The following is a 20,029-nucleotide window of genomic DNA, read 5'->3' as shown; positions in this document are numbered from 1 at the left end:
ATCAAAACTACACAGTGATAAAAGAGGATACAAGTAAAACCCTGTGATCAGTTCTACACAGTGATAAAAGAAAATACAAAAAATTACCGTGTGAACAGTCCTACACAGTGGTAAAAGAGGATACAAGAATTACGTGTGATCAGTCCTACACAGTGATAAAAGAAGATACAAGAATTAATGTGATCAATCAGATCCTACACAGTGTAAAAGAGATACAAGAATATGTGATCAGTCTACACAGTGATAAAAGAAACAAGAATAACCCTGTGATCAGTCCTACACAGTAGTAAAAGAGGATACAGAATACCGTGTGATCAGTCCTACACAGTGGTAAAAGAGGATACAAGAATTACCATGTGAACAGTCCTACACGGTGGTAAAAGAGGATACAAGAATTACCGTGTGATCAGTCCTACACAGTGATAAAAGAAGATACAAGAATTACCTGTGATCAGTCCTACACAGTGATAAAAGAGATACAAGAATTACGTGTGATCAGTCCTACACAGTGATAAAAGAGATACAAGAATATACTGTGATCAGTCCTACACAGTGATAAAAGAAGATACAAGAATTACCATGTGATCAGTTCTACACAGTGATAAAAGAGAATACAAGAATTACCCTCTGTGATCAGTCCTACACAGTGATAAAAGAAGATACAAGAATTACCCTGTGATCAGTCCTACACAGTGATAAAAGAGGATACAAGAATTACGGTGTGATCAGTCCTACACAGTGATAAAAGAGGATACAAGAATTACTGTGTGATCAGTCCTACACGGTGGTAAAAAAAAGATACAAGAATTTATTCTGTGTGATCAAAACTACACAGTAGTAAAAGAAGATACAAAAATTACTGTGTGATCAGTCCTACACAGTGATAAAAGAGGATACAAAGAATTACCGTGTGATCAGTCCTACACAGTGATAAAAGAGGATACAAGAATTACGTGTTAAATGATTACCGTGTGATCAGTCCTACACAGTGGTAAAAGAAGATACAAGAATTATTCCGTGTGATCAGTCCTACACAGTGATAAAAGAAGATACAAGAATTACCTGTGATCAGTCCTACACAGTGATAAAAGAGGATACAAGAATTACCCTGTGATCAGTCCTACACAGTGATAAAAGAGGATACAAGAATTACCGTGTGATCAGTCCTACACAGTGGTAAAAGAGGATACAAGAATTACCTGTGATCAGTTCCTACACAGTGATAAAAGAGATACAAGAATTACCGTGTGATAGTCCTACACTGGTGTAAAAGAAGATACAAGAATTACCGTGTGATCAGTCCTACACAGTGATAAAAGAAGATACAAGAATACCGTGTGATCAGTCCTACACAGTGATAAAAGAAGATACAAGAATTACCGTGTGATCAAAACTACACAGTGGTAAAAGAAGATACAAGAATTACCCTGTGATCAGTTCTACACAGTGATAAAAGAGGATACAAGAATTACCCTGTGATCAGTCCTACACAGTGATAAAAGAGGATACAAGAATTACCGTGTGATCAATCCTACACAGTGGTAAAAGAAGATACAAGAATTACCGTGTGATCAGTCCTACACAGTGATAAAAGAAGATACAAGAATTACCCTGTGATCAGTTCTACACAGTGATAAAAGAGGATACAAGAATTACCGTGTGATCAGTCCTACACAGTGATAAAAGAGGATACAAGAATTACAGTGTGATCAGTCCTACACAGTGATAAAAGAAGATACAAGAATCACCTGTGTGATCAGTCCTACACAGTGATAAAAGAAGATACAAGAATTACAGTGTGATCAGTCCTACACAATGATAAAAGAGAATACAAGAATTACCCTCTGTGATCAGTCCTACACAGTGATAAAAGAGGATACAAGAATTACCGTGTGATCAGTCCTACACAGTGATAAAAGAGGATACAAGAATTACAATGTGATCAGTCCTACACAGTGATAAAAGACAATACAAGAATTACAGTGTGATCAGTCCTACACAGTGATAAAAGAAGATACAAGAATTACAGTGTGATCAGTCCTACACAGTGATAAAAGAAGATACAAGAATCACCGTGTGATCAGTCCTACACAGTGATAAAAGAAGATACAAGAATTATCGTGTGATCAGTCTTACACAGTGATAAAAGAGGATACAAGAATTAATGTGCGATCAGTCCTTCACTGTTGTAAAAGAGGATACAAGAATTACCCTGTGATCAGTCCTACACAGTGAGAAAAGAAGCTACAAGAATCACCGTGTGATCAGTCCTACACAGTGATAAAAGAAGATACAAGAATCACTGTGTGATCAGTCCTACACTGTGGTAAAAGAGGATACAAGAATTAATGTGTGATCAGTCCTACACAGTGATAAAAGAATATACAAGAATTACCCTGTGAACAGTCCTACACAGTGATAAAAGAAGCTACAAGAAATAATGATTGATCAGTCCCATTCGATGGTACAAGAGCAACTTTCTCCACCAGTTACCATAAGTGTAAATATTTTATGTAATAATCTCCGCCTGCAGAAAATCTGAAAAGCCCACATATCAATCCTTCATTGATCACAATTAGTGGTCTCTTCCAAGTCGCCTATATCTCCCTACTTAGAAGATTTTCTATCACCCTAGAGATAAAGCCCTACTGATCTGTAATTAAAGTTCTATTTTCTATTGGCATCATCTGCAAAAAGTAGGATCCTTGTGCATTCTCTACTAATGGTTCCAACTTTCCATGTAAAATGACAAAATAACTGAAGGTAATATGTCTGTCAAAAGGAACGCTAATATAAGCTTCTAAAATGTGCTTTAGAACTAACTGAGAAGATCAATGGAATGATGGTGTCTCTATACTTCATCATAATAATGCTAGTCCAAGGCTTTGTAGAAGGGCAATTGCTAAGGGTTGTCCTAGAACAGCTGATAGGTCAGAAAGGGTCCCGCTCAATGTGCCTTACAATAAGAAAAGTAATATCTTAAAAATAAAAATGACTGATGACAGTATAGTACAAGAGATCACAGAGGGATCTTGGTGCCTACGGAAGAATGTTGGCCATTTTGTTGACCAATCAGATAGATGAAATATGCACAACTAGGGTTCTAGGGGAACAGATCCTTTAAGTACTTTCTGAGAAATAGTGGTAACAGACAGACGGACTGAAGGACAGACAACCTGATTACTATAGGGTACCCGCATCTTGATGTGGGACCCTAATGAGTCTGGTTATTATTAAAATATTCAGGGAGCACAAACCAATTCCTTAAATAAATACATCTGTAACAGAAGAGGAGAAAATATAGTGGCTATACGAAGCCGGCACCCAAAGCTATCCAAACACTATTGGATAACTACCAATTGAGCTATACCTTTGTTTCTGATGAACAACCCAGACCAGTCCCAATAGTAGAGTGCTACACATCTATAGTCAATAAGTGAATGTTTCGAGCAGGTAATGGTCATACATCTCCTGAATCTAATCTCATTCTAGAAAAGGAAATCAAGACATTAAAGTTTCATGAATTTATAAATATTAGCTAAGATGACTGATTACTCATTATAAGAATTATTGTGCATGAAGGTAGGAGTAATTCTGCGGGGATGTCACACTTTTATCAGATCTTTTGTACAGGCATACACAAGGACAATCATATCAAAAGTAATCAAATAGGTATCAACAAAATATACTGATCTATACTGATTTTTTACTCCAAACCCAAACTATACTTGTGAATCATTCAGCTTTAAAACTATAGTACCAAGAGGATCAAAGGTCTCAATTTAAGGTCACCTGAATTTTGAAATATGTATATTTCTTTTCAAATAAAAATTTGACCCCATGAAGGTCAAGGTTATTCACCTGAACACATTTTCAGTCTGTTATTCAATCATAATACTGTCTGAAATATCATGCACTTTTTTCTAGTTTAGTTATTTGAGATTTTGACATATTTGACTTGTGACTTTGAAAGAAGGTCAAGGTCAATTTCTTTCATAATCTTACATAGAGTTACCATTGGAAACAAAAACATAAATATATGTAGATAATTCAAGAGATATATGTGATAACAATGCATTACTAAGTACTCTTCTTATTGACTCAAAAGCATTTTGTGAAACCTTCATAAGAACTACTGTATAAAACTTCATTGCCAAATATAAATCAAACCCAATGTTTAATTCAGCTACAATTTAAATGATAATTACAGACAAGTGCAATTTAAGTCTTCACCCAGTATACAAGACTGTTAGCTTCTGGTTTCCCTGACATTTGAGACAGAGACATGGTAATACTGATTAGAACTTGACATTTCCAACATGGTGCAATTCTGTAAATACTGTGGTTAGTTATCTCTAACCTCTCTATCGTACGTCTACAGCTTCTAAAGGTCAACAACATACTAAAAACAACTTTACATTATTAACTACAACTTCAAGGTACAACCACTACAAAGAATAAGGATACTACAGTAAAAAATATTTATCATAAACACACTTAAAGCAAATTCACGGTTATAACATAGTAATTTGTATTCCATGTTAGAATTTCTATGATATGTTTGTTATATGTGTTTATATAATGAACTATTGAAGCCAAGAGGTTCTTTATGTATTGTCACTGAAACAAATCATGACAGAAATGTTGCGGACATCTGTATTTTAACTGAGCAAACCTTTACATACAAAAAGTATTATAGACGTTGCAGTGTTAATGTAACCCACTAGGCACCCGTAATTGTCCTTGGTTAAAATCTACTGTAGACATGATTTGTGAGAGTGTAACATATAAACTAGTTATAGGTCAAAGAAACAGCCAAGGTTACTTGGTATTGGACGGTAGTTGCTGCTGGAAAAGCAACCCCTTAGTCTCGCCTTCCTAGACTATCGTCGAAGGCGAGACAAAAAATCAGCCACCACTGGGCAGTATCTGGCAACTTCCCAATGTGGAATTCAAACAGACAACAAACAGGACCAATTCAGCGGTAAAATTTCAGACTCCTTAAGCACTATGTTACATGATGACCACTGCTAGTCTCGCAGCTTTTTAGTTCAATTTGGCGTCACCATTCTCCCATCTTCAAAGCCTGGTACACCCTTCAGTGATCATAGCCGTAAAAAGGTAGTTAACATTTAAATTATGCATTTTTAATCAAGATAATTACTAAATGAATGCTGTGTGAAAAATTCATATTGCTGTTTAAACGGACCAATTAAAAGTGAGGTCATCTTAAAACTACTGACTAATTTATGTACAGTGTGCTTGTTGGCAAATACTGTGCATATTATGCAGTGGATGTGCATCCCAGAGTTTGGTCTTTGATCAGCTACAGAAAGTTATTGTATGAAACTCTAATGAGGACGCTGCTACCAACACTATCACCACTAACACAATCTACCTATATGTCACCTGGTTTAGGCAAACCAATAATAAAGCTTCAGTGATGAAGATGGCTACATCTTTGTTTTAAATAAAGAAAACACCCACCTGGCAAAATTCAAGAAAAATTGCAAAAGTCAGATTAAAGATGCTCCATCGCTGACAAATGGTATTTTTTCACTATCAAAAACAGCAGCAGAAGATTTAGCATTTTTCTTCAGTTACAAAAGTTACTTACTTTACACCAGTACCACCATTGAAAAGTTCGAGATTCTAATTTTACTTAAAGTTAAAAATATGAAAAATAATTAATTGCATCCCGAAAAAATTCCGTGGCACTATATCCTATATGGGATGAAGTACTGCTTGCACATGCACCAAAGGCAAATTAAATTATTTTATATTATTTTTCGTGTTAATTAGACATGAATATACACTACTAAACACCACTTATTGTTCAAATGAGGAATATCATTTATGCTCTGTCAGCGGTGGAGCATCTTTAAATATTGATCCTTCAGAAAATTTGAAATATATCAGATGCGTTTCTGTATTATATCCTATTTTAGAAAACAGGTTAACAAAACCTGTCGTCTCCAGAGGTTTTCAGGGATTGGTTAAAAAAGTTGATTTGGAATCCCCAGAAATAACATCTAAATAACATCTTAATTCCATTAGCTTCACTTGATCCAGAGTGTGAGAAACAAAAATTCAACATTTAGGAAACGAGATTAAGACAAAGGAATGCTGATAGTTTTGTGCGGGTCCCTATCTAATTGATCTTCTCTAAGAAAATAAACTCCTGCGCTGCATAGTTTAGTGAGAGAAAGATTGTGATAAATATATACGTTATCTTGTACCATTATGGTGTGATAGTTGTTGTAGAGAGAGAAGATTACTGTTATTTTAGGACATAAAAAACTGCTATTCTGTCTTGTGCTGGTGTAGGAATTTTCCTACAAAGTTATTTCAGCTAAGCTGTGGTGTAGTGATTAATACATCTGCTGAGCTGATCCTGCTAGAGTATGTCTCATCACAAGTACTCACTACCACTAGGAGACAATTGAAAACAAAAAAACAAAGCAAAATAAAAACAATTGTACCAGGTACATGTACTTCATTCATATAAAATCTGACAGCTCTTACCATTCCATAAAATACATATTTTTTTGTTTGTTAAAAAACCCCATTGACATTAAAAAAAATCTAAAAAAAACATCCAAAAATCTACCTTAAAGACTAGATTTCCAATAAAATGTTAATACATTAAATTGTCTTTTTGTTACTTTGAGTCTGTGTCAGACATGTTGTGTTTATAAACATAATTATTTCCCCTTTGTAAAATTATATACTCTCCTAAAAAGTTGTATACATACATAAATATAAGATAATAGATGTATATCTTTTACTGAAGCTATTGTCTAATAAGTTTCCTCTGAGATTTTTTAAATGTTAAAACAAATTCTGTCTATGTAGAATTATCCCCCTTTCATCCATCAATCTGATTTTCTTTTATTTTCACTGAAATATATTTATACATTATTCCTGATGTTATTTTATTCGAGTCATCAGAAAAAAACTCCAAATAGATTTCTTTGTATATTCATATCTGAGTATCTCGCTTTTTTTCATTTATTTTCCTTTTAGAATATTGTCAGACATTAAGTCTGTGGATGCAGGATTTACCTCCACAAGATACGCAGGAAATTTGCCTAAAATCTTCTCATCATTTCTAAAGGGAAGAAATGGAGGAAAGTAATAATGTCACCGAAAGGAATAAATCTAAAGAGATATGCGATCATAACAGAACATCTATTCTTGAAGACTTTAAAACCACCCAGAGACTTAGTGTGGCAATAATGATTTACACATTGTCAATGGCCCGGGAATCAAACACGTGCATATCTTTCTTGTGTAATCAATTTTGCGACTGATTTTTTTAAAACAAAAGTCATGAGGGAATTTCAAATATGCCATATTTCTACAAGAGAATTCCTGGCATGCATCTTCATAGATACTGCTTTTGAATTGAACTCCATGACCTATAAACAACCAAAAGATTCATGACACGTAAACCCCACCTGATTGTGTTCATACAATCATAGGTTTACCTACTTTTTCTTCACACTGCACTGTGACACAGCAATGCTACGTACATTTTTAAACCTTGTTCAGAAAATTCAGAGACACTGAAACGCACTTGATTAAATTTCACATTTAGTTCCACTAGGCATAGGAATGGCACCAACGTTTTAGAGCTTTCTATTGATCTGGTTACCGAGATTTTACCATTAGCTATTAAAGATTCAGAAAATAACTACACAGTGTATGATGGTACCACACTATCCCAGTAAATCTTAGATAAAGAGCCTCGGGACTCAAAAAATAAAATTCTACAGAATTTCTTATATTTTCTTTTTCTTTTCTGAAACTATTTGTAAGTTGGTTTTTAGTTTAAATTATGGCTATGTAGTAGAGGTTTCCATATCTTTTTGAAACTATTACCAGTTTTCATTGACATGTGACGATTTTTAAATTTTAAATGTGACTGCTTCTCTCGAAAATTTAAAGCCATGTTACACATATACCTGCAGCCTTTTCAATTAAAAAAAACCAGCAAACCTTTATTTATTGTTTTTTGAGGAGATCTATCAAAACTAGGCTAACCGTTGACAAATATACAGAAATGGTGATTAAATTACTCATGGGTTCCCGGACCTGCATCACCAATGCGGGGCCCTAATTAGATCTGGTTACATACTGTAGTCTAGGTTAAGAAGGTTCCATTAACTCTTGCTTTGGTGTCTCTGTCTGCACGGGTAATTAAGAATAGAAGAACTATAGCTTATACAACTATAAACTTAATTTATTTTACATCAATCGCAAAATAAGTTATATTACTAATAGAGGGTATTACAAATTACTTTTGTTGGCTGATCGACATGTAAGCATGCAAGGGGTCTTATTGTTGGAGGAAACCGGAGTGCCCAGAGAAAGCTACATGTTCGAGCAGGTGACCTCTGACATCAGTGCTGGAGATTGAACCCTGGCAAATGAGGTGAAAGGCAAATAGCTTAACCAGTAAACAACCTGATCATCCATTGGGTGAGGCTTAGCTATGCATGCAGAGCTATTAATACAGCTAATTACCTCATTTATTCAAACTTTCATCACTCAAAAATAGTTTGTTCATAATCTTTATTCAGGCTCACCCTGATATCCAGCTAACTTTGAGGCAACAGTAAAGGTAAGAACGCATTTAAAAAGGTTTGAACATTAATATATTATCATATTTAACTGGGTTGCAAGTGAACAAGTTCAAATGTGTTGGCAAACCAGTCAAACAACAGATATTCAATTCCTCATCCGATACAACCCTAAACTACCAGTATTTGAAATTTTATGTGATCTATCCAATGGAAAAGTTTAAAAATACCAAAGGAAAAAAAAAATGAAGTCTCTGAACAGTCGTAATGCCATCTTCTATGTGCCCAACACCACCTGGGCCATGTGTATTCTAAACTGTATGTAGTTCGACTCTCAAAAGAGACCAGGAACAGCCGCCATTGTAACAAATAACATTTAAAAACATTGTATTTCCTAGAGCGCAAATGAGAAGGGATTCAGAGCAAGTATTAAAAATATGTTATTGAATTAATTTCTTATCTTCTTTTTGGAGAAGATGCATCATTACGAAGACAAGAGATTCCAGGTTGATCGTGGTGCCCACCAAAGAATGACCTATGTTGGACATTAGTAAGTGGAATCTTTTCTCTTCTTTTCCTTCTTTCTTTGAAATATTGACACTTCACATTAAGTATGCTTAGCAAAGACACACTTCACATTAAGTCTGCTTAGCAACTTAAGGCACACTTCAACTGTCAAATTTAGCATCAACCACTGTCTGCCATGTTGTGCTTGGATTTGTGCTTGGACATTTAGAACCTAAAGAAGCAAGGCATTTGAGGAAGCTAGACCTCTTCAGTACTTTCTGAGAATATCTGTCATGTTGTTTCCTTTCCATTCACAAAACACAATGGACAAGAGATCTATAGGGACAAAGAAGACCCTATGAAATTTCAGAGAGATTCCTTAGCACTTTCGGAGAAATACTTAGCAGTTACAAACATCAACTACCTGGTCGCCTGTCAAGCATCTTTTTGTCTGAGTGTTCCAAACTTACAATATGCACCACTAAAGTCCAACAAATGAAATTTGCAACTTGTACAGCTAGGAAACATGGAGAGTCTAAGTATGAAAATTGGAGAATGATCCCTCAGTACTGTCTGAGAAATAGTAGCGACAAAGCATTAATTATCAAAATCCAAGATGATTGTCTGCCAAATACCTTGTTGTCCAATCAGTCAAAAATTGCAATATGCATAACTAGAGAATTAACCTACATCTAAAATTTCAGGCAGATCCATTTGAAGAAATGGTAATAACAAACTTCAATTGTCAAATTCCATGATAGCTGCCTATCAATCAAATTGTTGACAGATCAGTCCAAAAATACAAAATGCCTGACTTGGGCCCTTGTAGAAAATTTGAGAAAGATCCCTTCAGGACTTTCTTTGTATTAGCAGAAACAAACTTCTACTATCAAAATCCAAGATGGCTGGCTATCGACCCTCTTGTAGACTGATCAGGCTCCGAATTTGATAATGATGGGCTAAAAATAAAAAATTTATAGAATTAATTTGTATTTTGAACATTTCACCAGAAAGAATGCAGATTGTTTTAATAATATCATATTTTTCACTTATCAGAATTTTCCATACATTTATTTCCTCTCTGAACTTCATAAACCACAAACTTCTCAACTTTTTAAACTTCTGTTTCATTTTGAATCCATGGAATCAACAGGTCAGGACTTATAAACTGATAAATCTTTACTAGTAAGGTGATAATCATATATTATATCTGGCTCTTTTTCCTAAAACTCTCTATAGCTTATATAACATATATGAAGGTTGGAAGTGTGAAGTAATAGCTAGGCTAGGCTTGACCTTGAAAACTAAATAACATGGAGATTTTTTTCACACTACACAAACAGGATACTATATAAAGAATGTGCCTATAAGATGAATTTGCAAGAACATGTATCACAACATTTTAGCTATACATTTTCTATGAATAAGACCAGGCATTATAAGCTTAATGTAGATTTTTCTACGAGCCACAGCCATGGGAGGGAAGCCCCACAATGTAATGCTATGTATTTATTGAATATCTTAAAGCATCACATCCCTTAACAGCCATGTTGGACCAGATAAGCAAACCAATTGTATCTGTCAGAGCAATGCTGGCTTGCAGCCAAGACATGACTCGAAGAGGGGAAGCCATTTTGTCTTCTCTTGCTAATCAATAGTAGACCAGTGTTTGACCTCTAAATTCAATCAAATATTATAAAGTTACCTTCTTTAACTCCAGACACCATGGTAATAGTGTTACACCATCACGTCACCGCCGATATCAAAGGCATTTCATGGCCAAAGAAGAAATCAAAAGTTTTAGATAGAGTTTTTTAATAAAAATTAGGCGTCTTTATCATGTTTGAAAATTGAAAAAACAAATTTCTTTGATTTCACAATTGCTTTAAGAGTAAAAGGTTTCCAAGTCAAAAAATCAATTAAAATAACTTGTAAAAACTTTTAGTTTCTGCTTATTGCATCAACTTTCTCCTTATCAATATTAAGTTATCCGGTAAGATGTAAATGGTAATATCACAACCTTCAGAATGACTTTTTTTTATAACTGGGTTTCAATGTATCCTAGAGGTATTGTTTATCGTGCACCTAAAAAGTAGTCAGGATTTAAAAAATACAGAAATAAAAGGAAAATCAAACTTATCATAATCATAATGCATTTATCCAATGGTGATGTTCAAATTAAGCCATTTTTAAGTTCTCTCTTTGTCCTATATTCATACCTAGCTGACGACAAAAACTATACATCAAAATAACCTTCCAGTTACAGAAGTCATCATTTTTCGCACACCTCACAAAACAGCATTTCTATGATGATTCACAAATAAATTATATCATATAAAGGTACAATTTTATTTTGTTGGTGTTATCCATGAAAAATAGATTAATTCTGGTATAAGATAGAGAAAAGATATCCGTTTTTTTCAATGTTTTCCTACCCTTTTTAAAATAAAATGACAAAGTTTTAAAATAATTTGTATATTCTACTTTTATTTTGAATGTAAGACACTTAGTGGCTTGGATAAAAGGAAAAAAAAAAATCTGACGTTGAAAAATATTAATTTTGAGTTATTTTAATATAATTTAGTTTCATATAGATCTTTGAGGATATTTTTTCATAGACTGAAAGAATGGTACGTCAAGTATTATGACGCCATACATACTGAACGGTTTCGCGGGGAATTTTTAAAAGGGCACAGTCATTGGCCAAGCTGAATTATTGGATAAGATATCAATGCGCCTCAACTCCATTTGTTTCATTGTAAAAGTAAAATTACGGAAATTTATGCCTAATTAGTACCTGATTGAGTTATCTGAATTAAATTATATGCATTATTCTCAATATCTTTTTGGGTTATGAAGTCATAGACAAAAACCGGATAGACTTTCTTTTTCATAGACGCGAAATGTCCTTCCGTTTTTTTTCTATGACTTCATAACCAAAAAAGATATTGAGAATAATGCTTAAAGAATTTCAAAAATGACAAAAATAATTCCATTAGAAATAAGAAACGCCGCAATTTGTAGTGTCCATAATAATTGTTATAATCGATATAATCATCCATATAAATCTTATGTGACCTAAAGTGTTTCTGACAATGGTATTTCCAAAGAACAAAGTTGCCAGCAACATTTTGTTAATATTTTAGGGCTGAAAACTACTCCACGTAAAAAACTGATCTCCAAATATAAACACTGTATTTGCGGGTTAAATACTGACTAGTAGATGACAAGGAATAAACAACAACTACACTATTCAAGTATAGTCGGGTACATGACGTCACCCGTAAATCAAAGTATATGATTATTGATCTGCGTGAAAATAGAGCCCCAGATGATATATATATATATATATTTTTTTTAATTTGTTTGAAGTGTTCTGTGTTTGAATCATCTGAAAATAACCTTTTTCTTCAGTGAGATATTGTTCAATATCTGCAGATTTTGTGGTTGTCTTCAGGTTAAAAAACAACCAGTACAAGTTTTTAGTCTTTTTCTGATTATATGTAGATAGCGCACTGTCTTCATGCATGGTGACCAATTGTCTACATCAAGTTTCAATTTTCTGGAAGTGTCAGTAGTCTCAAAGGAGATTCATTTGCATTCAATAAAATCCATACACAGTATGTAAGGGTAAAATACTAAGGATTGTTTTCAAGAAAACTAAAATAAATCTATAAAAAACTGTGTTTCAGTCTTTAATGATAATGGACATTTCTAACTGTGAATAATTCATGAAAATTCGAGACAGAAGGCAAGCTGACTATTTTCGATGTTGTTAATTACTCAATTTCCTCCAACCTTAGAGAGTTCGGTAATGGAGTTGCTCTTGACCTTGAGCAATGATAAATGTAGGTGTTTTTTAAACACAGGATAACAGAGGCAGCCATATTGGCCCAGATAATCAATGCTCGGAACAATACTGATTGATGAATCAAAGAAACCAACACAGGTATAAATAGTAAAAAGAGTAATTAGTCCACGATGGTAAAAAAAATCTATATATCTCACCTGGGGTTATACATTTTCTTTCACCTGCCACTGAACCTCGTTATAAAACTACAATGTATACCAATATAGAGTCATGCAGATCTATGTACTGGCCTCCACCTACACCAGAATGATACCAAGTACAAGCTCAGGGATAAGTCACCTTTACAATAGATCAATAATCACAGAAATAATTAATTCATTAGTACTTTCAGAGAAGTAGTTTTTATGGTGTTATAAACGCCTAGAGCCACATTCATTACATTGCTCCTGAACACTGGAAGGGTTATAATTAAGGCTTTAGACACAATGCTCTTCTATATTTGATGTAAATTACTAACTCTATTGAAAAGACCAAACTGTTCTCTTTCACATCCTATCAACAGCCAGGGTCATGCATTTAAGAGCATGCTAGGTTTAGAAAGTAGAAAAAGCCAGAGTTCCTGGAGAAAAATCACTAAACTATCATTGCCAATTGCCCTAATAGGGATTTGAACTTTAAATCCAGAGGTGGAGGGCTAGTGGTAATACGTCAGAACATCTGAACTATGTGGCCTAATGTGGCACCACAGAAAACCATTCCTGTTGTGTAGCAATAACTAGAAAGGCTATAGTAGAATGTCTGTTGTAAAATGTTTCTTCTATCACTCATAACAGCAAAAAATGTCCTTTGATTATTCCCTATTATCACATTTAGACATCTACAAAAATACAACATTTTACAGTCTAGTGAGCATACAAATAATTATAAAATCTATTTTTATGTACATTATACATTGCATCTAGGAACCTTGGTTGTTTGGAACCAGTAGCCTTTGGGCAGTGCCGTATGATTTATGTCAAATCAATGGATACAACATTAAATAGCCAATCAACTGTATTTTACCACAGAGACTGGCTATCTGCCGCCCCGAAGCTTGGGGATGATTTCAAACTGTACAGGTTAATAATTGCCAATTTACTCCAGGGCCAAACCAGATGGAAATTGTATTGACTTTTGGAAGAATTTCATCAATAAGTCAACTTGCAGCTGACCCCCAGGTGGTATAAAAGACAGGCTTGGTACTAGTGAATTGTTGATTTGTAGGACCATTGTCGTTACTTTTGTCAGATTTATGGTATTTGTAAACAAGAGACGATTTGTGCCATATGACTTTGTGGTCTTATGAAAGGTTAAGGAGAGACTGTGGGCATTATCAATTATGATATGTCCATTAATGTGTATAACAGAGAGAAACAGATCCCACCATGTTGACCAGGAAGATGAACCACAACACACATGAACTCATAGCAGGACGTTGGTTCTTAAAAATTTCTCCTTCTGGAGTTTTCTTTTTGTTCACCTAAGATCCAACCAAAGTCTCCAAGGAACAAGACATCAGAAGTGTTTATCAATGCTCAATACAACATTTAGTTTGTGTCAATTCAAAATATCACAATTTTTATACCTTTCAATAAAATTGAGGTTAAATATTGTTTTGTAGAAGTAAACTATCTTGAGTGCACTTTGATTGCAAAATTGGAAGAGTAAATCATAAAGAAAAGTAAACTGTTTTATAGAAGGATACGTCAGAATTTTGTAATCATGTTGGCTTACCAGTATTCGGATTAGCTCCTCTAGTATAACCCCTCTAACTCTGATTCCTCGAATACGGTACTCCTCAATCCTCGAACTGATCCCAAGGTCCCGACCTTGTCCCTATATATTTCCTCTAACAAAACACTAAATAGCCCGAACAGCTATTCGTCAAATATCCCTTATTCCTCGAAAAGATATATATCCCCGTTTCATCAAATACAAAATATCAAATCATGTATTCGTTGAACAGGTGTTCGGCCATTGAGAAATTCTCAAACATTTATTTTTATGTATTAATACACATTTTTTCAAGTTGATATTGCTATCATAAAACACTTTCATAAAAGTTCAAAATGTTGAAAATCACGGTAACTAAAATGTCATTGTCACTCATTGTTTGTTATGGTTTGAGAACAGACATTTTGACTGTTAATGATTGATCATGACCAACCTCTGATGTGTCTCGAACTATTGATCTGGGCCCCTATTGTTCGAGTTATAGGGGTTTTACTGTATTTTGTAGCTAAGGTCATTTTAAGGTAAGGTCTCTGCGTAGAAGCTTGTAGTTACATCAGCAAACAACAAGGAAGGTCAAATGTCTTACTTACGAATATCACAAATACATGTTTATACAAGATACCATTTTACCGGTAATGGAATATTCATTTCATACAGTATTTTAAGAAAGTCTTATATAGTACCAACCAATTTCACCTGGCTGTTAATTTTGCTATGCTTTAACACAAGGATGAATTTAGGAGAACAAGAACTATAAATTCACAATTCAATTCATACAAAAAGAGTTGTAATTAAGACCAAACTTAAATTGAGAAAGATTTAATTAAAAATCCTGATTTTAACACAAATACACAATGTTAAGACAATGTTGTTTGGTACATATATCTGCCCACATGTCCTAGTGTCCATCTGTGTACAAGTCCTATACTTGGTATGTCCAACTCACATGTCCATGTGTCCCTTCTCTGTCTTTGTGGCCAAGTCATATATCTCATTGTCTGTGCTTTCAAGTCCCTTATAATAATGATTACATAAATTTTTGTGTCCGAGTTCTGTATGTTTTGTTCATTTAAAAATGTCAGTCATCAATGTCCATGTGTGAATCTGTAAAATTTCTTTATATCAGTGTTCTGATAATTTAAACAATTTCTTTAAAACCTCAGCCTCATGTACAGACATATCAATTCGATACCATTGAGAATACTTAGTGTATGAAGAAATACAAGACATCGAGGCAAACTTATCACACCATACTTCAATATTACCCTCATGAAAAAACTATTTGGATTGCCAGGGCAGCCCATTATCTCAATTCAAGGTCATAGCAATGATTTTCACTCATGGGACATTTCACAATGGACAAAACTTACCATCTCCAGTGGATTTAGTGTGCAAAATGAGCCAATAACATTGAGAATTTTGTCACCGATGTTGTACGATGAACTAATTAACACCAACTACAAATTCCAAACTTGTTCTGAGATCACTGCAAAGTGTTTATAACTCCACAATTCCTAAAATACAAATCTACAATGAAGAGCACACACATCTGATCAGAACTGACGTTAGCCATAGCTCTAGACCCATAGATTCCCGGTCATCAATGAAAACGGTTTGTCCCGAGAGTCAATACACACAGCTTCCCCACAACACTCATTCAGCAGCGTGTTCCACTCCCTGAACAACACTCCTCCAGGAGAAACTCCGGTGGCTCTACCAGGAATTCCAATCTGACTCGCTAGTGAGCAGGAAATGGCTGATGTACAATATATATATACTAACCATGTATAGGTTCTCTGTGTTGAATTGTGATACTGCTTCATGACAGCACTGGACATGGTGTAGCTCTAATCATCATTACGATGCGTTAACATGATAGAGGTTCTCCGTTGTGTAGAATCCTGTACATTCACAGTGCAGCCCAGTTTTTCTGCAGATTCTAAAAAGAAGGGAGAGGAGTGATAGTGGGAATCAATAGGTTCTATTGACCGTAGTGCTGGGGAGTAGTTCTCAGGGAGTAGTATTAGTATTACTCTCTCATCAGTTCTCAGTGCGCTATTACAATTATTGTTGAGTTTTAAGTGAGCTGTTAGAATGACTCTTTCTGAGTTCTCAGTGAGCTGCTTACATTCTCAGAGACTAGTATTACTATTACTCTCTTGTCAGTTCTCAGTGCATTATCAGAATTACTCTCGAGTTCTTAGTGATCTGTTAGAATAACTCTTTCTGAGTTCTCAGTGAGCTGCTAACATTCTCAGGGACTAGTATTACTATTACTCTCTTGTCAGTTCTCAGTGCATTATAAGAATTACTCTCGAGTTCTTAGTGAGCTGTTAGAATCACCCTTTCCGAGTTCTCAGTGAGCTGCTTACATTCTCAGGGAGAAGTATTACCCTGGTAGTATTACTCTCTATTCTTGAGTTCTCAGTGAGCTGTTAGAATTAGACTGGCTCTCTAAGTTCATGGTGAGCTGTTAGACTCACTCTTGCGTTCTCAGTGAGCTGCTAGTAATACATTGAGTTCTCAGGGAGTAGTATTAGTATAACTTTTGAGTTCTTAGTGAGCTGTTAGAATTACTCTCTCTGACTTTTTGTTGATCTGCCATTTTTACACAGAGTTCGCAGTGAGGCGTAGTATTACATTTAGCTCTCAGAGAGCAGGATTAATATTACTCTTGAGTTCTCAGTGAGATGTTAATATTTCTCTCTCAGCGTTCTCAAGAGTTATCTTTGCATTGCTCAGTTTTCAGTGAGTTTTCTGTAAGCTGTTAGTATTACATGGATTACTTAGTGAGCTTTTAGTTTTACATGCTAGTATTACAATAAGTCTTACAGGAAACCCATGAAATTTAATTAGTACATCAAGTTGTGAAAGAAAGCTTTTACTATAATGTTAATAATACTTATTATTTTTCATTTCATTTCAAAATATTTTTATCAAATCGTTAGATTTAATAGGGATTGGGCAGCAGGCTATGCCTATATAAGCCCTCTCCCTGTGGATACATACATGTACATCTCAAAGTCATGTATCTAATATATGTAATTTTACAGACAATATTGAAATTAAATATATATTTAGGATACACTTGTAAGTAATACTATGATAACACTCCAATGATGAGCAGGTATAAAAAGCATGTTAAGTATATATATGTATATATGCATACCAATGTTTTTGTTTATAGTTAAAATTTGGATACTGTATAGCCAGATAATGATAAGTTGAAATTTATAATGGATTCATATCAGTTCAATATATACAGTTCCTTGATTTAAATCAGTTGATATTGATTTGAATTTAGTTTGAATTTGGATCCCTCAATATCACTCCCACACAAGCCATTCCTAGTGACCGGGCAGTACTATAAAGTCCATATTGTTACCACTGAGTACTGGTCCTAGTCAGAAATGTCCAGAGAAAGAGCCATACTGAGGGAGTATATTAAAGCATATGCGTATAAATTAATTATAACATTGGAGAAAATGAGTTTATACATAATGTAATATAAAAATATGAGTGTTATAAGGGTTTACCTATGATCTACTCCTGTCAAAGAACTTGGTACAAACAAAGGATAAAACTTGTAATATTATTTCTAGGTAATTCTAGGTAATTCATTATAATAAAATGTAATATCAATAGTTTAATACAAATTTGAGAATCAAATGGCATACCGGCAGACAAAATAGTTGAATATATATATCCAAATCCTCCAATACTATTCATTCTTCATATTTCATGAAACAGCTAGATTATGTTTATATAAGGAGTCATGAACATGTTAATATTCATATAATATTGGATAGTACAGTATGGATTATTTTGCTAAATTTTAATATATACTTGTATATGAATAGATCAAAGTTTACACATAAAAAAAATAAAATAAAATATTATAGTGACTTTAAAGTGAACAGTCGGGCAAGGATGGCTAAAGTCGGTAAAAATGGTGTGAATGTATCCAGTATAGTTTCTTATGAAATAGAAAAATAAAATCTCTCGTCAAAATCTGTCTGCGTACGAAGAAATTAATTTAAAGTATGGGAATTCTAAAACGTCCTCCCGGCTCACTATGTCCGTGGTTGCTTTCACCTTTTGTTTACTTTAATGGTCAGAACTGGGAAACTAAGCAGAACCTGACTGTCGTATCAATATGTGAGAACTTTAATTTGGAAGGCCAATGAACGCATTTAGACTGGTTTTCTTTGCCCGACTATTCACTTTAAATTATGTAATGACTATTCACTTACTTCTATAGTGTGAAAATTAAAGCACTGAAGGAGTCTTCATATCATATACATGTACACACATGTATATATACCAGTGTATATAAATTGTGTGAATATTTACGTTTTCTATACATTTACTTGATGTTTTAGTATTTACAAATAAGAGAGGTATTAATGTTATTATGTTAATATGATAATTATGGTGGGCTCAAAGTCTGCCAGATGATTCAATAAAGGTTTGGACACAGGCACACAGGTTTGAATTTATCTCATGGCTAAGGTGATTACTTCCCTTTGTTAGAATGTCAACATTCATATGTAGATGTTGAGAAAGATTCAGGTCTAAATTCAGGCGAAGGTTTAATTGGATGTAAGTTGTAAATGAGACAGAGAAGTTAACAAGCTCTGACGTTGGACTGCATATCTAGGACAGAAGAGAAAGAAGTGATCAACATCTTCAGTAGAGTATCCACAAATACAGGATGGACTATTAGAAAGATGGTCTTTATAGAGATCAGAATTTAGCTGACTTGCTCGATTACGAAGTTGACACATAATAATATTAAAATATCTAGTTCCACCATACTTAAAAGCATCAGTACATTTATCATCAGCATTGCCGGTGTAGTATGGTATTTTGACCCCCATGGTAGAATGACCCCGGGGTCAAAATACCATTATGGTGAAATGACCCCCCCCCATGGTAAAATGACCCCCCTTCTAAAAGTTATTATAACACTTGTAAACATGATATTTTCTTCTCATTTATGATAAACTTCAAATTAGGATTAAGTTAGACCTATGGCTAGCATGTGGAAGGCATTTTTTAATTTTTTTGGGGAAGGGGGGGGGTGTGTCAAAATACCATGGCCATGGTGAAATGACCCCCCATCTCCACGCCAATTATGTCTTTTAAATTCACATTAAACTGCCTTAAAATACAATAAAATCATATATATTATAATTTTAATGAATATTACATGTTATTTGCAAAAAACTATCACTATGAGAACTTCAACTTAGAAAAAGGTTGAGGAGGGGGGGGGGGTCAAAATACCATGGCCATGGTGAAATGAACCCCCAATCCCCACGTCAATTATATCTTTTTAATTTACATTTAA

The 20,029-nt window shown here is 34.3% G+C and overlaps 1 protein-coding gene across 5 annotated transcripts in view; it reads right to left on the bottom strand.

The window, feature by feature from the left end:
- Positions 1 to 20,029, bottom strand: part of LOC138315533 (uncharacterized) — a 263,516-nt gene that overhangs the window by 43,558 nt on the left and 199,929 nt on the right. For 3 of the 5 annotated variants that reach the window (XM_069256626.1, XM_069256628.1, XM_069256627.1), the window contains exon 3: positions 16,459 to 16,615. The exons of 1 other annotated variant lie outside the window; for it this stretch is intronic. The gene's annotated coding sequence lies outside the window, so the exon portion shown is untranslated. Of the gene's footprint in view, positions 1 to 16,046; positions 16,342 to 16,458; positions 16,616 to 20,029 lie in introns of those variants that run through there. One more of the 5 variants, XM_069256631.1, reaches the window with a different exon arrangement.

This window comes from Argopecten irradians, chromosome 2 (assembly GCF_041381155.1).
Source record: "Argopecten irradians isolate NY chromosome 2, Ai_NY, whole genome shotgun sequence".
Taxonomy (NCBI): domain Eukaryota; kingdom Metazoa; phylum Mollusca; class Bivalvia; order Pectinida; family Pectinidae; genus Argopecten; species Argopecten irradians.
Note: the sequence above shows the minus strand (reverse complement) of the source record. Positions and strands in the feature narration are given on the sequence as shown.